Source organism: Lepidochelys olivacea (genome assembly GCF_965140295.1).
Source record: "Lepidochelys olivacea isolate rLepOli2 genome assembly, chromosome: 12".
NCBI classification, from domain to species: domain Eukaryota; kingdom Metazoa; phylum Chordata; order Testudines; family Cheloniidae; genus Lepidochelys; species Lepidochelys olivacea.
In genome coordinates, this window is record NC_140422.1 from 22,056,871 (window position 1) to 22,079,194 (window position 22,324).

The window sequence follows — 22,324 nt, forward strand, 5'->3', positions numbered from 1 at the left end:
TACACTGACCAGCATACACCTAGCCTTCTTGGCTCCCTCCTTGCCAGAATGGCTCTTTCTAACAGTTACAATGATATACTGTCTCTCCCTACTGTTTTACAAGTACATTAGCTTTATTTAATGAGATCTCTGAGTAATTTAACAGATGTATATAGGACATAAGACTAGGAAAACTCTTGCTACTTGAATACTTTTGCCAAGGTATTCCAGGGGTAGCTAATCTACAGTGCTGTGTTATATTTTTTTAAACAGAATTATTGGAATTTTGGGTAGGGTTTTAAAAATCATTTTAATAGAAATGTTATATTAGAATCAACTCGAATAGTTCCATATTCATATTTTCTTGTATTCAGCCCATAAAAATCAGGATACATGTAGTTACTTTAGATCTTCAAACCTACTTATATATTAAAAGGCCTGAGAGAAATTCAGAATCAGAGATGAATATATTTGTTAAATCTCCCTTCCTGTGCTCCCCCACATATTCTACACTATGTCCCAAGGGGGAAAAAACAGATACTTTCATTTTAAAAAAGGAGAGCGCGAGAGACAGATTCACCTTTAAAGTATAAGATGACTGGCTAAGTCTATAAGAAAACGAAGAACAGTGTTCAGGAACTTTATTTAATTCATTAACCATAATTAATAATTACTATAATACTGATAATAGTTCTGCTTACCATTATAGAAATTATTCTGTTTCTGGGCAGGAGGCAAGTGTTTAAAATGGTTGCTATTTTCTTCCAAGGCTGGTTTTAAATAATGCACTATTCCAGTGAGGTATAACAGGGAAATGATAGTCACATTAACTTTAAAAAAATAACTTTAATTAATAATACTGAGGAGGTGGTAATGGGAAACTGCCTGTTTAAGATAACAAATAAAATGACTTTATTTTTATAAAAGGGACAGGATGGGGACAAACTTTTCAAGTATCAGACGTGTATTTTTAAAACAAAGCATCTAAAAATATGTATACAGTATGTTGCTGTTTCCTTATATGCTATACTTTTACACATAATTAAAACTGGAGCATGGCCCTAGATGCAGGAAATGACTGCAACAAACTGCATTTAAAAAAAAAAAAGATTCAACTCCTCCAAATTCCACCCAGTGGTGAAACCAGCACTAATTGTGTTTAGTGGCATTGTTCTGTAAATAATATATAGTCTCATTAAATGGAGAGTTTTTTTAGTTTTAAAATATATTTCTTCTTTAAGTTCTTCTAGGCTAAAGAAGGGGGGAAAGGATAAAAGTGCTATTTACTATTCTGGCAAAGCGTTCAGTGTGTTTCTAGCTTGGAGGGTATTGTGTTAACCTTGAATTAGACCATAAACCACAGTTCTAGCACACGTAGACCCTGTTACCTACGAAAGTTCAGCACATTTACAATATGCAGGTGACAGCAGGTGTGTCTCATATTTAAAACACAGTTACATGTATGTCTGATCAAAGTAAACATACTGAACAGTATTCCAAAGACTATATCATATTTTATACAAGGCTAATCCTTACTGAGACTGTAGGAAACCTGATGTAGTTGGTTTAAAATATGAAACTTTCATAAAGACCTGAAACACTCTGCCAAAACTATTATGAAACTATCACTAGTGCCCATCTAAACTTATAACTAGAAATCAAGCATGCACAAAACCACTGCTGACCAAAAAAGGGTGCGGGGGGAATGTGGAGAAAGAGGAGGAGGAGGAGAAGAAGCAGAAGACGACGCTGGAACAGAACAAATTCATTGCATGAAATTTCATTTCTTGAGAGCTATACATCAAGTTGTATTTGTTTAATGAGGTTGACACTAGAAAGATGTATAGAACATGTCAGACACCCAGTACCAGTGCGTTCTGGGAAAAAGATAACATCTGAGAATCTGACCACTCACTTCATCTTCTAGCCAGACTTCTCTATCTACTGGTTCTTCGGGGGATTATAAATGAGAGGGCAGAAGGAACAAGGAGCAAAATAATGAAAAACACACACAAAAAGAAAAATTATAACATTGTAGAGCAAAGTAAAGCCAGATTTACTGACCTCACAACTACATAATCAAGAGAAAGTTATCACTATAGAAACTTTTACTAAGCATAATGATCTTAAATAACAAGGGAGTTCTATGAAATTTACAGCACTTTTAAGATATGCAAATTGAATGCAAGGTATAGACATAAGGGTAATTAATTGTAAATCTAAGAATAATGTTTCTTTGTCAGGGCTGTCTCCATGTTGTGGAATATATTTTAATGTGCCTTAACTGTGAATATTTCTTAAGGGCTGGTCTAATTATAAGATATTCAGAATTTCAAAATAGTAGTTACTCTTATCCTTTAATGTAGCTGCTATAAAGTTTCATAACAGAATTTACTGATTACATGAAAATATTTTATTTTAATTTTCAAGGATAAAGCACTTGTTTAAAAGTCCATGCACTCAGAGTTTGTCTTCAGAAGTAATAATATGACAGAAACAGTTTTTTCCTAAAGCATGCGGATTTTATTTTCTTTTTTGAAGAGGGGAGGAGGAAGGAAACTGGTAAGGGATCAAAATAACTAACTAGGCACCTCTAGTTCTGTTTCATTTTTTTAAAGTCATAATGTTAGTTTTATGTTTCTGTGGACATAATAGTACAAAACATAATTATATGTTTACATTATTTACTTCACTTTCCATATATTATTTTGTAAGCCATTCACGTTGCAATAATTAAGGTGAACATTTCCATTATAATGGAACTATAAAAATTCACTCACTCGTTTTAAACCTTGGCATACAAGCTCCCATTCTGAAAGGAAATTTATACAAACTTTTACACAAACACAAAAAAGTCAGTGTAGGTCAAGTCCATGTTACACACCAGCCTACCAAGGCCTGCATGCTTGCTCCCAGAAGAATCCCTATCAAGTGAGGGTGTTTTGGTTTTATTCATTCTAACAAATTAAAATTAAACCCTCTTGTTGGGGCAGTGCAGTAACCAGATTGTAGTAACAGCTCTCACAAAAACCTCTGTATTTGTTTGTATGGAAAAACACTGTATTGAAACTCTGTATTTGGAGAACTGGTCCATAGGCCTCTAGAGGAGTTAAAGGTGTAGTGTAAGAGATGAAGGACTTTCCAGTGGTTAGGGCAGGGCACTAAGATCTGAATCATTGGTGGCCTTCGGTCAGTCACTTAACCTCTCTGTGCCTCAGTTTATGGATCATTAAAATGGGTAACATCACACTCACCCACCCTATAGGGGTCTTGTTAATGTAATTAATTCATACTGTAAAGTGTTATGAAAATGTGATCTCTGGGTCCACATTGTTACACATATGCACTTGACATCTTCTTGTGAATTAAGAAATCCATCTAATGAAGCACGTAAATTACAGCAATATGACATTTATAAAGAAAATATTTTTTATTTCATGAGGGCTAGATGCTCTGTCAGTTTAGTATGTAACTGTTGTGAGTCTTCTACATATGCAGATAGACCTATGATGGTCTAAAGAGAGGGTATTCTCTCCAGTTTATAATCAGGAAGATAAGCAACATACTGCACAGTCTTACCTATTTTAAGGAAGTGACACAAGATTCAATGGGATAACAAGCCAGTAGTGGGAAGTCGGACTGGGAGGATTTCCAACTTATAGTGGAAAATTATATGAAATACTCTAGTCTCTGTTTTTTTAATGGAAAAGGGGCTCTGGTGGAGAGACAAGTCTCAATCTCTTATTCAGTACCAGATTAGCAATTCAGTAGCTATTACTGTATTCAAATTTTTTATCCGAACGAGTGCCCATGATTTAGATTAAACAGAGATTTTTAGAAGCTTTGGAGGCAGTGGGGATATCTTTGAATGTGAGGCTAGGAGACAGGTAGAATTAAGAATAGTTGGGGAAATTTTAATTTTCTTACTTTCAATCTAATATTTTTTAAATAATTAAAATATTCCATTAACTTTTTTCAAATAAAATGTATTCTCAACCTTAGCTCCCTCATCCAAAGCTAATAATTGGCATTTGGCATCCTTTAAACAGAGGTTTCTGAAAACTTGAAACCTCTGCCAAATACACTTCAAGATTTTATAACCCCTAGAAGAACAACATTTGCTGGTACAAAAGGGTATCTCAAAAATAGCACTCACTGAGGTTATAAATTCTCCTGCCAATGCCACCAGAGGTTAACAGCTTCCTTAAAGGGTCTTTCCAAGATTGCTTACACAGGAATGAAATGTCCAAAACTTTTGTAAGGAAACAAAACCACAGCACTTATTAATGGTGCAGTGAAACTGGGCTGAGTTTCAGGCTTCAATCTTCCCTTCCTCTAGGACAACTCTCCCTGAAAGGCTTAAGCTCAACTTCACCTGTAGGTGTTTTCAGTGAGGCCCAAAGGCCTTCTGTGCATCCTATCCTCTAACTTTTTGAAGGGGCAGAAAACTTGGTCTTTAAAGACATCTAGGGTAGCAAGGGTCATGAGACAATGACTGGAGTTGAGGAAAAAGTGAGGTTATAACTCAGAACAGAAGACAAAGGGTTCATAATGGGGAAGCATGAGGAGGACAGCATAGTTCTGGCTGTGGTAGGGGTGTTCCGGTATGAGGACCACATTTTTGCTTTTATGTGAAGGAGCTTTGGGAGCTACTAGAACCAGAGGTGAACAGAGATCCTATTCCAAAAGCAAAAAAAGAAGAAGCTCCTCTCTCATCCATTGTCTCTAGTGTTAGTATGTTTGACAAAGTTTACAAGCACCATCAAAACATTTTCTGGAGATTGTGACTTGCATGAGATTTCAGGTGGAGTTTACAATTTCTGCCAGTCACTCAGGAAATACTATAAACTGTGTCTGGGACTTCAGGCAAGTTCCAACAGTTAAATATAGTAAAGTATGAACCACATTAATTTCTCACAAATCTGTAATGTCGCTTACCTATTTTTCTCATGGCTCAATGTACATTTCCAATTACTTATAATTTCTGCAAGACCTCTCACCAAAATGATAATATCCATGGAGAATAAAATAAATAGGTATTAAAATACAAAACCGCATGAGGCAAAATTAGACTTTTACAATGGCTTTGATTGAGGACAAAGGTCTAAAGTTAGTCTGAAGTTTTCAGAAGTAGTCTTTTTGAAGTCATAAGTTGGCAAAAAGAAAAACTCTGATTGTTCTTAGCCTCATAACTCAAAAATGGCTCATCTAATTCCAGTACAGCCAAGTTTAACAACAGTTAATAAACAGAGCTATAACAAAGTTTGGGACAGCCTGTGAGCATGGAGCCAAACTGTGATATTATCACGTTGATTGAAGGACTTTACAGCAGTACTCTATGACTAGACTTCCTCCTCACGTGGAAGAACACAGGGAATGGATAATAACTGCAAGTTATAAGTGTTTTCCTTGGGTTGTTCTATGGTGAGGAGGTTTGCAAAGATTGAGCAGCACTTCCTACTCTGGAGGCCATGGATGCTGGGGTGATCTCATTAAAGGGGGTTTACCAAGATGTGGTGGCACCAACAGAACAGATATTGCAGCCCTGGGAAGCTCTAGCCACAGATCTCTACGTGATTATAATTAGTAGCAGTGCCTTGAGGATGAGGTTGGCCACTAAGGAAGCTCTGCAAACATTATGGGGGAAGTGCAGGAATCACAACAAGAACAATAAGGGGTAGTTCAAAGGCAAAAAAGGGCTAGATTCTGCCTCCCCTTACTCACTGCACACATAGTTTCACTGATTTCTTTGGGACTACTTGCAGAATAGGAGCATATTCTGTGTCTGAGGTGGGCAGTGCCCTACGTACATATCTGGCCCTGGATTATTACTGTTAAATTAAGCAGACTCAAGCTTAATTACAGTAGGATTGACAGTTTCACAACATAAATGTTGCAAAGGTTGAATCTTTCACCTTGTCCCACAACACAGTGGAAATGTTCATTTCATCTCTCTCACTTGGTATGTGAAATTATTCTCACAGCTTGAGTTAGTATCTGGCCTAGGTTTGAATATCTTAGCTTTGTCACTTGCTGTCACTCTCTTAATATTTTCTAAAAGTAGAGTTTTTCTTGTGGCTATATTATGCAAGGGAATAAAGTCATTGCAAAGATACCTAAAATATTAGGATAGGGAGATGAATCTTAGTCCAAACTACCCTTATTTCAGCCTCTCTAATTAGCAACATAAAAAGTCACTCCTAAACCAACTAAAAGGGTTGTATAAAATCAGGCAAAACAAATTTACACTGAGAGTTTGCATCCCTGTAGCTGGCTTGCTCTCTAGTTGCTCGAAACCAAGGTTGCTGCAGCTGTGCTCCCCAATGGCTAAGATGTTAGATATAGCATAGCAAATGGGATCTCTTTGGAAACTAGAGCAGTGCAAGCCCCAAGATGCCTCACTGAGATATTCCAAAAAAATAGGAACTGATTCACCCATCTCTTTAGGAAAATAGTCTATGCACATTTGGATATATCATGTGGATTTCACACAAAGAATATACTTTGTTGTGCTCTGAAGTCAAGTGGAAAGTTTGCATTGTATGATTCCAATTATGATCCAACACAAGTTTGATAACTGAGTATGTAGGATTTTTTTAAGTACATTTTTCAAGTTAAATCTGAGACACTAAGCATAGACAAAACTGCTTTCACTCAGAATGAAAAAAACAAGAGGAAGAACTGAAGAAATGGGGTAGGGAAGAGCTCCTTTTTGTAAACTGTCTTGGCACGTCATTGCTTTACACTGGAATGTGAAGCTAAACCCAGAAAAAAGTGCCGAGTTAAATCAAAACTGAAAACATTCCAAGTTAAACTCTGTGCGGCCTTGTACCCTGGGCAGCTAGCCTGAAATCAGTGTGGTTGCACAGAATGTAAGTCAGGGCACAAATCGGCTCTTCAGCTCTCAGCTTTCCCCAAGCTTTCCCAACAGCTTGCTGAGCATAATTTGGACTTGGTTATTTAAAGCTACATGGAATAATACAGTATGAAGCCTGGTGTGAACAATAACTCTCATACAATTTAGCACTTAGAGAAGCGCTACTAATCTTTTTTAGGAAACAAGGTATTCAAAATTATTTAATGCTTCTATTTATGCATCAAAAAACATTCTAAGCACAAACCAGTCCTCTTCTCCCCTCCTCTACACACACAGGCATTTGTGTCTTTAGCTACAATACATCATATTTTTAGACTGCTTTAGAATGATCACGTTATACATTTGGCATTTATGGAATTCTGTTTATTAATGCCACTTTTATAACACAGATAAGTTGTATTTACTGTACTAATAGTTATCACAAATAATTAGTTATTGCTACACATGTTATACCCAAGTGATGATTCAATACTGTAAATTTAACGTACAGTATTGTAATAAACAGTAAAAATGGCAATAATGATAAAAGTAAGTTTGCTTTGCCTACCAGAGTCAGCCTAGCAGACTTCTTGTACCATGCTGTCAGTTAAAAAAGAATCACTGATATTTTATGAATAATAGACTTTTTGGGGTTTTAATCTATAATTGTGCTCTGATTTAAAGAAATAAAACATAGTTAAAAATAAACATATAATCAAATTAAAATAATACATTTGCTTAGCACAGCACTGTCATATCAATCCATCAATTATCAACATTTAAAAATCTGTCACAGTATATTGGTATCACTGTATTCCTTTGAAGTGTGGTTTTACTTCAAAAAATGACTAAAAATGGCATTCTGGGCTTCCATGTTTACCATCTCTCAATGATTTCCATATCAAATATGACTCAGTAGAAATAAGAAGATTTTCTTTACGTGCCAGTCCTGAAAGTAGCTTAGGATTTCAGAGTCAGATGCTGAGTTTTTTCCTACCCCATTAATAGTAATAAAGGTGCTTTAGCAAGTCAAATCAGACCCTCATTTACACCAGTGCAATTCCATTGTCCTCAGTGAGACCTGTGCAACACAATTGCCTGCAATGAACTGTCCCATGTAAACCAGATTAGAAGCTAACAAACCATTCTTTTCATGATTGATTTTGTTCACATTTATAAAAAACATCTATAGCTGCCCTTCCTATTCTGAGTGTCTATCCCATGAATAAAAGACACACAATGGGATATATGTAAAGGACTGTGCACACACCAAACCCTTCCTTCTCAAACCAAATGATTAAGAGTTTTCAGAAAGAAGTTCTGCAGACTTACATGCAAGTGCAAGCCCTGCATGCTGCTGAGGATCTCAGTATGATATTTACCAGGCTGGTGAACACTCCATTTGAACCACTGTTGGGGTATTTTCAATAACATTTGTCTATGAAGATTACATTTGTTTTGGCAACAGCATGCAGAGTCAGTGAGCTAAAGGTGCTTATGGAAGATCTCCCATTCACCATATTCCATAAGGATAAAGTGGTCCTGCACCCAGAATTTCTTTCTATCGTGGCTTTGAACTACACCAACATTTTTCAGACAAATAGCTTATTTGCTGAAAAATGCAGTTTTGGGTCTATTTCTAAATTTGCCAAACGGTTTCAGCCAAAAACATTTCTTCAGCCTAGATTCACAAGGGGACTTAGGCACAAAGCCACTGGGGGGTGGTAATGCCTCCTTCTACTCAATAACCCTGTAGCTAGAGCACTCACCTGGCATGTGGTAATCCCATGTTCAAGTCCCCACTCTGCCTGATTCAGAACAGGGACTTGAGCATGGGTGTCCCACATTGCAAATGAACTAGGCTAGGGTATTCTGGAGTGGGTTTTGTTAATTCTTTCCTGTTGGAGCTGTGCCACTTTGTATAAACATTAAAATATTCACTGGGGCACAGGGAGAGAGAGAGAATGACTAATTGCCTGGTGGTTGGGGGAATCACCTGGGACAGGGACACCTGGGTTCCAGTCCCTGCTCCAATACATATATAAATGAATATTTAAACCAAAACATCTGCCCCCCTTAAAGCACCATAGTCCACCCCGGGCAAGCTAGTTTATATATGGTAGACCCAAAGTGGGCACTTAGGTATTGTTTACATAAATCTAAGGAGATTAGAAAATTCCTCAGTTATTTTTGCATATAATGAGAGGGTAGAGGACTTAGTATTCATATTACCAGGAATATCCAAATGTATACAACTTCATTCAAACTTGTTATGGATTAGCTGTGGTATCTGTGCCATCAGTATTAAAAGCACTCTCAACTAGATCTAAGACAGCCCTGTGGCTTGCTTAAGAAATATTCCATTAGATGAAATATAAAAAACCTCTGTTTATAGCTTTACACACTGCTGCTTCCTTCACCCTTCACTTTAAAAAAAAAAAAAAGAATATACCATACAGAATTTTATTCAAGCAACAGACCGAGTTTGGAGAAAAGTTACAACTAGTCACACATCACAAACAGGGATAGAAGGAAAACAGAAGTGATGCAAGAAATACCAAAAATGACTCTTTTACAGTCCCTACTTAGATCATTTCAAGTTGCAACTCGAAAATGTGCCAGGGAAAGAAGATGTTCAGAACTCATGGGAAGATTGCCCAAAGGAAGCCCATAAAGCACAAGTGATGCTACAAAATTGTGCTAGAGATTAGACCACGCCCCAACCAACTATAATATAAACAAAATACATCAACTTTCAGAGGATGCTACAGGGTCCTGAGTTTCACCTGGCCTTTGAAAGGAGATAAAGGAATTCAAGTACAGACCAATATATCGGCCTGAAAGTATTTAATCTGGAAAAAGTGAGGTGGCTCATAAATGATCTGGAAAAAGGGGTACAAAGTGAGGTGGCAAAATTTGCAGATGATACAAAACTACTCAAGATAGTTATGTCAAAAGCAGGCTGCGAAGAGCTACAAAGGGACCACCAAAAACTGGGTGACTGGGCAACAAAATGGCAGATGAAATTTAATGTTGATTAATGCATAATAATGCACATGGGAAAACATAATCCCAATTATACGTATAAAAGAATGGGGTCTAAATTAGCTGTTACCATTTAAGAAAGAGATCTTGGAATCATTGTGGATAGTTCTCTGAGAGCATCCACTCAATGTGCAGTGGCAATCAAAAAAGCAAAAAGAATGTTGGAATCATTAGGAAACGGGCAGATAAGAAGACAGAAAGTATCGCATTGCCTCTATATAAATCCATGTTACGTCCACATCTTGAATACTGTGTGCAGATTCATAGATACTAAGGTCAGAAGGGACCATTATGATCATCTAGTCCTACCTCCTGCAAAACGCAGGCCACAGAATCTCACCCACCCACTCCTGCGAAAAACCTCTCACCTATGTCTGAGCTATTGAAGTCCTCAAATTGTGGTTTAAAGACTTCAAGCTATGGTCGCCCCATCTCAAAAAAGATAAATGGGAACTGGAAAAGGTACAGAAAAGGGCAACAAAAAATATTAGTGAAAAGCTTCCATATGAAGAGAGATTAATAAGACTGGGACTTTTCAGTTTAGAAAAGAGACATGATAGAGGTCTATAAAATCATGACTGGTGTGGAGAAAGTAAATAAGGAAATGTTGTTTACTGCTTCTCATAACACAAGAACTCGGGGTCACCAAATGAAATTAATAGAGTGCAGGTTTAAAAGAAACAAAAGGAAGTATTTCTTCAGAAAACACACAGTCAACCTGTGGAACTCCTGGCCAGAAGACGTTGTGAAGGTCAAGACTATAACAGGATTCAAAAAAGAACTAGATAAATTTCTGGAGGATAGGTCCATCAATGGCTATTAGCCAGGATGGGCCGGGATGTTGTCCCGAGCCTCTGTTTTGCCAGAAGCTGGGAACTGGAGACAGGATGGATCAGCTGATGCTTACCTATTCTGTTAAATTCCCTCTGAAGCACATGGAATTGGCCACTGTCGGAAGACAGGATACAGTACTAGATGGACCTTTGGTCAGACCTAGTATGGTCTTACTTATGAGTTGCTACTTGGTTAATGAAATGAGCTGGTTAAATTGTGCTTTTGTAATATAAAATAATTGACCAAGCACTTACAGCCTGTGCATGAATACTTTGTATCATTCTAAATCAAAAGAAAATAAATAAATAACAGGGAGGGACAGGATTCTGAAAACACTGTATTGGGTTCAAAAGACAGGCTAATTACTATCTATTTAATGAGCTATAATGGATCAAGAAGAGTTTAGGTATAAAATGCAAATCTGCAGTTTGAAAAGGCCCTGCTGTGTGTCCTGCTCAGATCTGATACGTACTGCGATAAACTTTAGCAGTGGCTGTCAAACAGGTTAAAATTTATAAAACACCTTGAAATCACAAAGCTTCAACTTGGAGATTTTAATGGAAAAGCAAATAGCTAAACTTCCTACTCAGTTTCAGTGTGAATCAGAAGTTATTCAGTTTTTTTTACCTTTGGATAAGAATGACAAAAGTGGATATAAGGACTCCAAACTCAGATTACAGGGGTCACTTCAGACTACTAAGCAACAAGACAGTCACTCATGCCAAAAGTCCAATGATTGACTGATCTAGGAGCATTCGAAGAGGTCACAGTCTCTCACTATCTGTGCTGAAATGGCAATGAGACTATAGCAGGATGACTAAGAAAAGAGGAAAGGAGTACTTGTGGCATCTTAGAGACTAACAAATTTATTTGAGCATAAGCTTTCGTGAGCTACAGCTCACTTCATCGGATGCATTCAGTGGAAAAAAGAGGGCAGATTAATAGCAGCCTCTTCAGTGACATCAGGTACATAAATGATGTTTTCATTTTTGTGTGCAGAAAGTGGTTAGCAGGATCCTATATAATAAGTAATTCCAATATAATAAGTGTCCTTTGTTTGACCATCCAAGGTCAGGACAACAGGGAAGCATAACATCAAGTAACACATTTTGAGGGGATGGCTCTGGAGCAGCTGGTTAGCTTCCATGATGAATGAGAATTACAGCAGTTTTCAAGAGACCAACAGAAGGCTAGCAGGGTCCTAATCAGCTATAACATCAATAGTAAAGATCTAAGGAGACCAGAGCATTTCCAAAACTACAAACTTCTCTGGGCTTTAGTTTTAATAATTATAGCTGTGACAGCTGTACAGTATGGGTACATGACTGGAATTGGTTGGAGTTTTTGACATATGGTGCTATTGGAAGGAATCCTGTCTGGCATGAAGAGAACATAAAACTAACCCCAACAACTGGGGCTGCGGTGCATGTCATCATGTTTCAAATTAAAGCAGCAAAGTTAACACTTTGACAGATTAACATTCAGCAAATGACAAAATATCATTTGAATAATGTTACTGCCACACCTCAGCGAAAAGCTCTGCAGAGTCAGAGGGGAAATTTAGGTTAACTGAAGAAAGCATGCCTGGTGTGTTTGGGTCCTCTTTTCCATGTGAACATGTTCTAATTAAAGCATGTTATCTTTCTAGCTGCTCAGGTAGAAACAGTTATCCTCCTGCAGTATTCATTTGGTGATGACTCCATGAGAAATGGTAGCAGCCTAAGGGTTCAATGCAACTCCCAGGTGTCCTGAACTATTCACTGAAGTAGGTGCTAATATCTGGGAGTTGCAGACTGAAAGTCCATTCTCTGTCCCGTATGTTTAGTTTTAATTAAAAGAGAGTCTGGCCCAAGACACTGGGCCAAATTCACCATGGACCATGGTGGATACAATGCTGTCAAATGCACTAGAGAAGTGCCCCTTTACCTCAGTGGGGGTTTGTCCCATTGCTCTGTGATGAAACATACATGAAAAAATTAGAACAAGTTGGTTTAATTTAACTAAATGACTAAGCATTTCTGAACAACCCCTTTGCACAAGGATTGTTCTTGCTGAGGAGGGTGATTGAACCACAGGGCCAGGATAGGAACTATATCTTTTGTCTCACTTTTCCCAAACACTGAATTGTGCTATGCAGAAATAAAATTCTCGTCATTTCCATTTCTTTTTTTTTTTTAATTGCTAAATTTGCCATTATGGGCAGTTCTCACATATGAAATTCTGGGACACATACTAATCTATTCACTTGCCTTGTAAATGGCAGGCCATATTTGCAAACTAAACTACTGAATGTGGTCTTTAACAGCGTGATGTGTTTCCTAGTACAAAAAAAAATGTAAATTATGGAAGATATCAAGGATTTATTTTGTTTTGGAGTTTTTGTTTTTTAATTATACATGCAAACCTGTGCTGAAAGCTGTGGTTGAAACTGGCAACAATGTAGAATTAAACCTGAAATGCAATGTTTGCTGTGCTTAGGTAGACAAAGGTCTGCAAAACATGAGTGACTTTAGATAACGTACCCTACTGACAGCCGCAATTCACATTTGCTTTCCAGCCAACATGATATTTACACATCAAGTGGCAATGACTCACAGTAAGTAGATACCATTGATACAAACGGTAAAGAGAAGCAATAATATCTTTAACGTCACCAGGACATGACTGTGCGTACTGACTGAAGTCTTCTTTTCAGCTAAGATTCACCTACGTAAGGTTCATATTAATTTCCTATATTTCTTTACTCTTAACTATTGTAGGGCTTCCTCCTCCAGCATTCACTGGTATTTCGGGACACTCCTCTTTCAATTTCTGTTTATGCCTCAGGAAAGTGTTCTGGAATGTTCTTTATGTTTGAAAGGGAGAGGGGGGGAAAATCCCTTTAATATGGTAACGTGACAGCCATCTCACAAAAAGCAGTCTATGGGTTTGGGGGAATGGGCCCCGATACTACAAAACTAATACAGAGTCAGCTAGAAGAACACAAGATATATATCAGTATAGTCTCTATATATTTTCATGAACAAAAATGAAGTCGGTTTCCAGTACATTTTGAACTCTGTGTTAACGGGGGTGCTCAAATGTGTTTAAAAATACCATATGAGATTTAGTGCTTTTGATTAGAAATCCATAATGTGGGACAACTGCCTTTTCCAGAAGAAAGGCATTTCTAATAGGAAAAGGCTGCTATTATTTATATGAGCTGAGATAGTCCTATTTTACTGATTCATTTAGACTAATGCCAGCTACATCAGAAAACAAGCATATCTTTACAAAGAAATTTTTAAGTTACTGGAGACTTTGTACATGACAACCTGGGTGATGTTAGATCAAAGTCCACAGCAGAAACTTTAGTCCCTGGAAATGTACACTGTGTAGCATATTTGCTAATGGAGGAAGCAAGAGATTGGCCTATTTGATCAAAATATTTGGAATCAGGAGTTCAATTAAGGTTTGACAGTGGTAACTTCTGTGTATGCCACTTTAAGTGATAATGTAATCAACTATCTAATTTTTCAGTGCAAAATTAATCAGAGCAATGAGATGAGTATACACTGTCCCCAGGATCCTTTCCCACCTTGGTTAAAATGTATTCACTTAATGGCCAGATTTTAAAAGATGTGCGCAAAATTGCATGCCCAGTTTCCACATACAGTCATGATTTCCGTCTATTTGCACATACAAATACTTGATTTTCAAGTACAGTCACAGTAGTTATCTTGCAGATCTGACATACAAGATACACAGTTGGAAAATCTCCCTTTAAGCCTATAAAAATAGCAAAGTAGAATGGATACTCCAAGGGCAACTGTCCTCAAGTCACTGCATGTGATGATTAGACATGAAATATAAAATAATTCCTAAAAAGGAAAATGAAGTTACTTCCTCCACTGGATAAATAAGGTGGATTAAATAAGGCAATCATCTCCATCCAGTTCTGTAGCTGGCCAGTCAAAATGGGGTTAAACAGGGCAGTGGCCTAAAGTTACTATGAGGCAAGATTAAGTCACCAACAACATCAGGTCTGTAATAATGGTCAAGACATAACAGGCCACATTCTCAAAGAGAAGCTGTCCTTAAAATAGAATATGCTACAATATAATGTGATGAAGAAATGTGAAATATAAAGTGTCAAATGGACGAAAATGCAATCAGTTCACTGACTCTAAACTGAAGAATTAAAGAAGGCAATAGCCTTGAGGAATGTAGGCACTTCTGATCTTTCTCACAGCATGGGCTGCCTGTATTCCCCTTGTAAAACTGTAAATAATCAGAATCAATGGGAGCCTCAAGAAGTCTCACGAACTTGAAAAAAAATATCATTTCCCAGGTACACAGACCAAAAAAACTGCAACATTCCCAGGTTGTACAATTATTATTGTGATTATTAGAAAATGGGAAAAGCACAGACCCTGGGCCAAATTCTGTCTTGCACTGATGTCAGAGAGGTTTGAAGGGTGTGCTGGGGACATTATTTGGCCCACAATATTTTACTGATTAAGAGAGAACATCTCAACTATAGCTTTTCCCCTCAGAGAAAACCCTCCAACAATCCCCTCAAGCACAGGGATTATGTAAAGCCATTCAGGGAATCGGAACGAATACCATGATAGCAATCCCAGCCAAGCCAACTTAAGACTCAAAACTGTATCATGAAACCCTGCCACAAAATTCCCCTCATCAAGATGGTGGATAAGTTCTGGTCAACAAAGCAGTGTGGCATGAGTATTTCCTGTTCTCTCTGCTACAGTATGAAGGGGAAAGCCACTTTCAGATTTTCTCTGCCCTGCCCAAATTCACCACCAGAAAGAGCACGGGTGGGAAGGAGGCTGGTACAGTGACAACAGCTGGACCGTCAAGATGCTGCTGAAGGCATCCTGGAAAGTCATGGATGAGAGGAGTTGGGTGCCTGATATTGGAGGAGCCATGTGAAAGGAAAGGAGTCCAGGAGAGCTGGCTGTCCTTTAAAGAATCCTTATTGAGGTTGCAGGAACAAACCATCCCGATGTGTAGAAAGAATAGTAAATATGGCAGGCAACCAGCTTAGCTTAAACGTGAAATCCTTGCTGATCTTAAACACAAAAAAGAAGCTTACAAGAAGTGGAAGATTGGACAAATGACCAGGGAGGAGTATAAAAATATTGCTCAGGTGTGCAGGAGTGAAATGAGGAAGGCCAAATCACACTTGGAGTTGCAGCTAGCAAGAGATGTTAAGAGTAACAAGAAGGGTTTCTTCAGGTATGTTAGCAACAAGAAGAAAGTCAAGGAAAGTGTGGGCCCCTTACTGAATGAAGGAGGCATCCTAGTGAGAGGGGATGTGGAAAAAGCTAATGTACTCAATGCTTTTTTTGCCTCTGTCTTCAAGAACAAGGTCAGCTCCCAGACTGTTGCACTGGGCAGCATAGCATGGGAAGGAGGTGACCAGCCCACTCTGGAGAAAGAAGTGGTTCAGGACTATTTAGAAACGCTGGACGAGCACAAGTCCATGGGACTGCATGCGCTGCATCTGAGGGTGCAAAGGAGTTGGCAGATGTGATTGCAGAGCCATTGGCCATTATCTTTGAAAACTCATGGCACTTGGGGGAGGTCCCGGATGACTGGAAAAAGGCTAATGTAGTGCCCATTTTTAAAAAAGGGAAGGTGGAGGATCCAGGGAACTATGGGCCAGTCAGCCTTACCTCAGTCCCTGGAAAAAACATGGAGCGGGTCCTCAAGGAATCAATTCTGAAGCACTTAAAGGAGAGGAACAGTCAGCATGGATTTACCAAGGGCAAGTCATGCCTGACTAACCTAATTGCCTTCTATGATGAGATAACTGGCTCTGTGGATGAGGGGAAAGCAGTGAATGTGTTATTCCTTGACTTTAGCAAAGCTTTTGATACTGTCTCCCACAATATTCTTGCCAGCAAGTTAAAGTAGTATAGGCTAGATGAATGGACTATAAGGTGGTTAGAAAGCTGGTGAGATCGTTGGGCTCAGCAGGTAGTGATCAATGGCTCCATGTCTAGTTGGCAGCCAGTATCAAGTGGAGTGCCCCAAGGGTTGGTCCTGGGGCCAGTTTTGTTCAATATCTTCATTAATGATCTGGAGGATGGCGTGGACTGCACCCTCAGCAAGTTTGCAGATGACACTAAACTGGGAGGAGTGGTAGATATACTGGAGGGTAGGGATAGGATACAGAGGGACCTAGATAAATTAGAGGATTGGGCCAAAAGAAATCTGATGAGGTTCAACAAGGACAAGTGCAGAGTCCTGCATTTAGGATGGAAGAATCCCATCCACCGCTACAGACTAGGGACTGAATGGCTAGGTAGTAGTTCTGCAGAAAAGGACCTAGGGGTGACAGTGGACGAGAAGCTGGATATGAGTCAACAATGTGCCCTTGTTGCCAAGAAGGCTAACAGCATTTTGGGCTGTATAAGTAAGGGCACTGCCAGCAGATCAAGGGACGTGATCATTCCCCTCTATTCAACATTGGTGAGGCCTCATCTGGAGTACTGTGTCCAGTTTTGGGCCCCACACTACAAGAAGGATGTGGAAAAATTGGAAAGAGTTCAGTGCAGGGCAACAAAAATGAATAGGGGGCTGGAGCACATGACTTATGAGGAAAGGCTGAGGGAACTGGGGTTGTTTAGTCTGCAGAGGAGAAGAATGAGGGGGGATTTGATAGATGCTTTCAACTACCTGAAAGGGGGTTCCAAAGAGGATGTATCTAGACTGTTCTCAGTGGTACCAGATGACAGAACAAGAAGTAATGGTCTCAAATTGCAGTGGGGGAGGTGTAGGTTGGATGTTAGGAAAAACTTTTTCACTAGGAGGGTGGTGAAGCACTGGAATGGGTTACCTAAAGAGGTGGTAGAATCTCCTTCCTTAGAGGTTTTCAAGGTCAGGCTTGACAAAGCCCTGGCTAGGATGATTTAGTTGGGGATTGGTCCTGCTTTGAGCAGGGGGTTGGACTAGATGACTCCTGAGGTCCCTTCCAACCCTGATATTCTGTGATTCTATGTGAAGGTCGTGGCTCACCATTCCTAAGACACTAAAGTTAAGGAAATCTATGGGTGGAAAAAGGAGTGCTAAGGTTCAAAGAAAGTGTTTCTGGAAGGGGTGTATGTGATTTGCTACTCAGATGTCTGAATATGACCTGATTATCAGTCCCCCCGTACCCTGCCCAACTAACTAAATAACATTTCTGCACGTCTTACGTGGTGGACTGGCTTGAAGCACTATATATTGCCACTAAATTCAAGACTACTTCTGGGATTTCCATTCCCTAAGTCAGCAGAAGCTTAGAGTATCGCAGAGATGATACAACTGACAGTCTCTTGGGGGAAAGGCTTTGCTCATGTTGCTCTCGAAGTGAGTGATGGAGCTGCATTAGAAACATCCGCATTGATAGAGGCTGACAGTTTCCTTTATTGTCTAGGGTTAGAACTCCATCAGATACCATAAACGGAACTGTAAAAATATCATGGCTTGTTTCTGAACAGTGAGCCAGTTCTTATGCCTTACACTGAGGATAAGAGTAATGGAATAAAGAGGGAAAATGGCAAATAGGATGGGTGAAATATTACTGCTGTTTGGATGCCCTAATGCTAGCTGACCTTTCATATTCCGGCCTGACTGGAAGGACGACAGGACACATGACTGGACACGTGCTTTATAAACAGAATGCCCACTTAATAATGATCTTACATTTACTGCAAATAACATTTTCAAAGTGAAGAGTCCTAAAACACTTTACAACTACAAAGCTTCTACTAGGATCACACCACCAACCAGTGAAATATAGCTACATCTGCATGTTTGACAACATAGAGCAAAATCACATGGCTCTTTAGAACAAGAGGTGAAGCAAACCTTCACCAGCCAGAATTGCAGGAGGAATTTAGGCATGCAGAATGTAATTACCTTAACTCTTACGAAGTGTGCCATGAAATATGTAATGACCACATTTGTTCAGGACCTCTGTTTTACACCTCATCTGAAAGAGGATGCCACCAGCAGCATACCTAACAAGGAGACATAGAACCAGATCATTCAGTAATGATCAGAGGGAAGAACGCCACCTATTGAACCACAAGGATTGTTTCCTATAGGATTTACATGTGCTTTAAACCACACACATCCAAATATTTATCTGCTTGATATGTGGAATCTCAGCGGGTTCACAGCCCAATGAGTTATGGCCACATGGTCGACCACTGACAAGGATAGGTGTGTCAAACCATCAGGCACTTCATTACATGCAACTACATTTCAGAGTGTTTTCAGATAGCCTTAGGAGAAGGTAGCACACTGATTTGTAGTATTTGTTTCTTTAAAAACATTGATCCAGATCTTTTCACTAGGTAATGAAGACCTGAATTAAATGTTTTAACCCCTTTGTGAAAAGTAGGATTTTTTTTAAGTGAATATTTTCAAAAGACCAGCATTAATACACGGTTTTAATTGTCTTGTCACATACTGTATACTGACTTTCATGATTATGTTCCCACTGTGTTTTGGAGGTTGTTGTAAATGCCAACACAGAAGGCTAGTGGGTGTTTTACCTCTAACTAATGGCAGCATTTACTAGCCTGAAGATCTCCTCTTATATCCATCTAATAAACTGGTTTGTCAGTAGATAATACTAAATTCCATGTGACACACTTGAAAACTAAGTGCCATACCCAGAATATATTTTCATTTCAGTGCACAAGGATTTATACTTGGAGCTCCTATTATCTTTAATGGAAGCTCCATGCCTAAATCACTGAGTACCAAGAAAGGAATAAGCCCCCAGATGAAGACAGCTAAGAAGTAGACAAGCCCCTGGGAGGAATAGCTTCCTAAACAATCTTTTGGGGGAATTTTCTGGGTGGTTTTCTTTGCAAACACAGAAAAAGGTCTGGGAGCTACAAAAGGTCTGTCAGATGCAGTGGGGGTTGAATTTGATTTTGTTATTTCTTTTAAGCATGCCTTTGGAGGTTTGTAAATACACACTATGGTTTTAAGATTTTTCAAAAGTGGTTATATAGCAAATTTGAATGATTAATGATTCAAGACATTTTCACATGTTATTTCTCTATTTTCAACATAAATAGTGTGTAAAGGGTGTTTAAAACTTTAATGAATCGAACTATATGAGTAAAGAGTGTTAATCATTTTAATTGCCCAGTAGCCTGAAATTAGATTTAACAGTCTGATAATGTATCTTTAAAGGAATACAACCCTGCTCTATAAAAAAATCCCTTCCAAACCAATTCTAATAATTTCTATTTATCTTTTATGACATTAACTGTTACACCAGTCTGCCAACAGACAGCCTTACGCTCACATTTAGTTTAAATGTGGTGCAGTATAGTTTTTCATTATCATTAACGTGCTCCTGGTGGGCAGAGTGCAATGCAGTGGCACTGGTCACACTTCATTGCTTTATCTCATATGACAAAGAGAGATGATGTGCTTCAGTCCAGGCCAGAAGATGAAAGCAAAAGGTGGCCATGGAAAACTCCCCCTGCTGCCTAGGAACAGCATAAGGGCTGCATCGTGTGACTTGCTAACAGCACGAAGGGGCAGACAAATAGATTTTCCTCTATATTTATAACCAGCATCATTCTTCCTTTCAGGCCTTTCAGTGCAGGTAGCTGTTTTATATGAAATGAACAATCTTTATAGACGTACCAGAGCCATAACAAGGCTGATTTTCAGCGAGGCTGAGGTATATAACTCTTACAGAATTGTCAGGCTTCTTGCTCAACAAATCAAGCCTAACTTATGATGTTTGCAGTGTAATTTTTATTCCTGTTTGACTAGCCAACTACCCGGTGGTAATAGGATGTTAGAAAAGGGCAGTAGCAATGTTTGTACATGCCATGATTGATAGGCAAACTCTGCATTTTTCATTTATATCTCCTGATTCCAAATCAGTTAAGTTTAGGAAAAATGAAACAAAAAGGCAAGAAAAATGCTTGCAGATTGCAGCCCAGCTCTCTCGTAGATCTGAGTTCAGCCCACATCTGCTAGGATTGTCTGGAAACATTAAGATATCTAAATGAAAATCAATACTATATGTGCCAGCATTTACTACCAAGAACAAGTATCAAGAGACCTCAGCTAATCAGGCTTTCAGCTTGTACTTGAGACATAGTCTGAACCCCAGGAGTGTCCTAATTGGCCCAAGCTAATCATAGAAGAGTTAAATTTATAACCAGGAAAGACATCTTGTTTTTCTTACCAGTCATCATTTTGAAGCTGAAAGTCTCACCTGTGTGGTAGCAGATGTATGTACGATAGCCACCGGTCATGCAAGAACTGCTTCTCACCTGTCAAAGGTAAAGGAAAGACTAATTTACTGTCTTCCGTAAAAACAGTCAGTCAGGCGCATTTAAGCTTTTGGTGGCTATACAGTACTATCAAACCTTTCACATGGACTGCATATTTTCTCCACTTAAAAGCTCTCCATTTAACCCTCATGTATTGGAACATGAAAGATTATGTTTTAGAGCTAAAAGCCCCTATACACACTTTGATCTCCCCACTGAATTTGAGTGTGTGTGTGTAGAAAATACATTTCCAAACCAAACGTTAATTATATTAAAATTTTACTTTTTTTGTGCATACACACAGAGTAATCATTCTTTGGAATGTTTGTAAAAACTCATACATTGTGGCTGAGTTTACCTTCACAAGGGACAATGAAGTAGCTTTGTTAGTGTGCATGTTTTTGCTCAGTATAGCATTATCTCCTGCAACACACCACACCATACAGACGAAAAACATAATGTATCAAGGGCCTAATTCCTAATATTTGCATTTTGGATGCCAAGTGTGAGCATATTTTGTATTATTTTCAACAAATTAAACAAAAATATGCAAAATATTTATAAAGCTCTGTCTTCTATTTTGGGCTTCAGCAACTTGATAGTTCTGCATAGATTTAAAAAAAGAAAAAACAGAACAAGAAAAGTGATGAGTTAAACTTGGAAATTCAAAACCTATGGATTTCTAAGTTTTCTTCAAAAGCACACAGGAGATGCACATCTACAAGGAGTTTAACATTATGTAGCTTCTTTGTGTGTTGTATTTTAGATGTATTTTTAATGTGGACTTCTTAAAAGAAAATAATAGTTGTCAAATATTGTATTATTTTCTCACCTTTGTTAATGGTTTTCTAGACAGTGCTATCATGGCGTGTGGTGATCAATGAAAGCTTGTTTCTCACATGCCATCTTGTTTCCCTTGGATTCTCATCGCTCACTAGTGCATGCTGTGAAATTATGTCAGTTCTTTTACCTCTAAAGCACTTGCTTGTTCTCCATGATGTAAGCTACGGTGTTATCTTTCTGAAACCATCTTCATTTCTTCATCATTGCTTTAACTCACACTTCTTATAGAATGAGAAGTCTTTCTTTATCTTCCCTTCCATTCCCCAGGTCTAATACCTCTTATTGTGCTTGTCTGAGTACACAATATAATAAACCAACATGAAGATGGTAGTGAATTTCAGAAAACTCTACACAAATCTGCAGGAGAAGGAAGACAGGTGGGGCCTTGTCCAAAACTGCTCAATTCCTAGTTTGGGTTTGTATTTTAAGGCCAAGTAACACATGCAAATTTAAAGAGGTACAG

At 38.5% G+C, this 22,324-nt stretch overlaps 1 long non-coding RNA gene across 1 annotated transcript in view; it reads right to left on the reverse strand.

The window, feature by feature from the left end:
- Positions 1–22,324, reverse strand: part of LOC311529152 — a 345,672-nt gene that overhangs the window by 19,767 nt on the left and 303,581 nt on the right. The window contains exons 5-6 of the long non-coding RNA XR_014713779.1: positions 20,961–21,018; positions 18,623–18,723 (exon numbers count right to left, since the gene is read on the reverse strand). This is a non-coding gene — a long non-coding RNA (uncharacterized lncRNA). The remainder of the gene's footprint in view (positions 1–18,622; positions 18,724–20,960; positions 21,019–22,324) is intronic.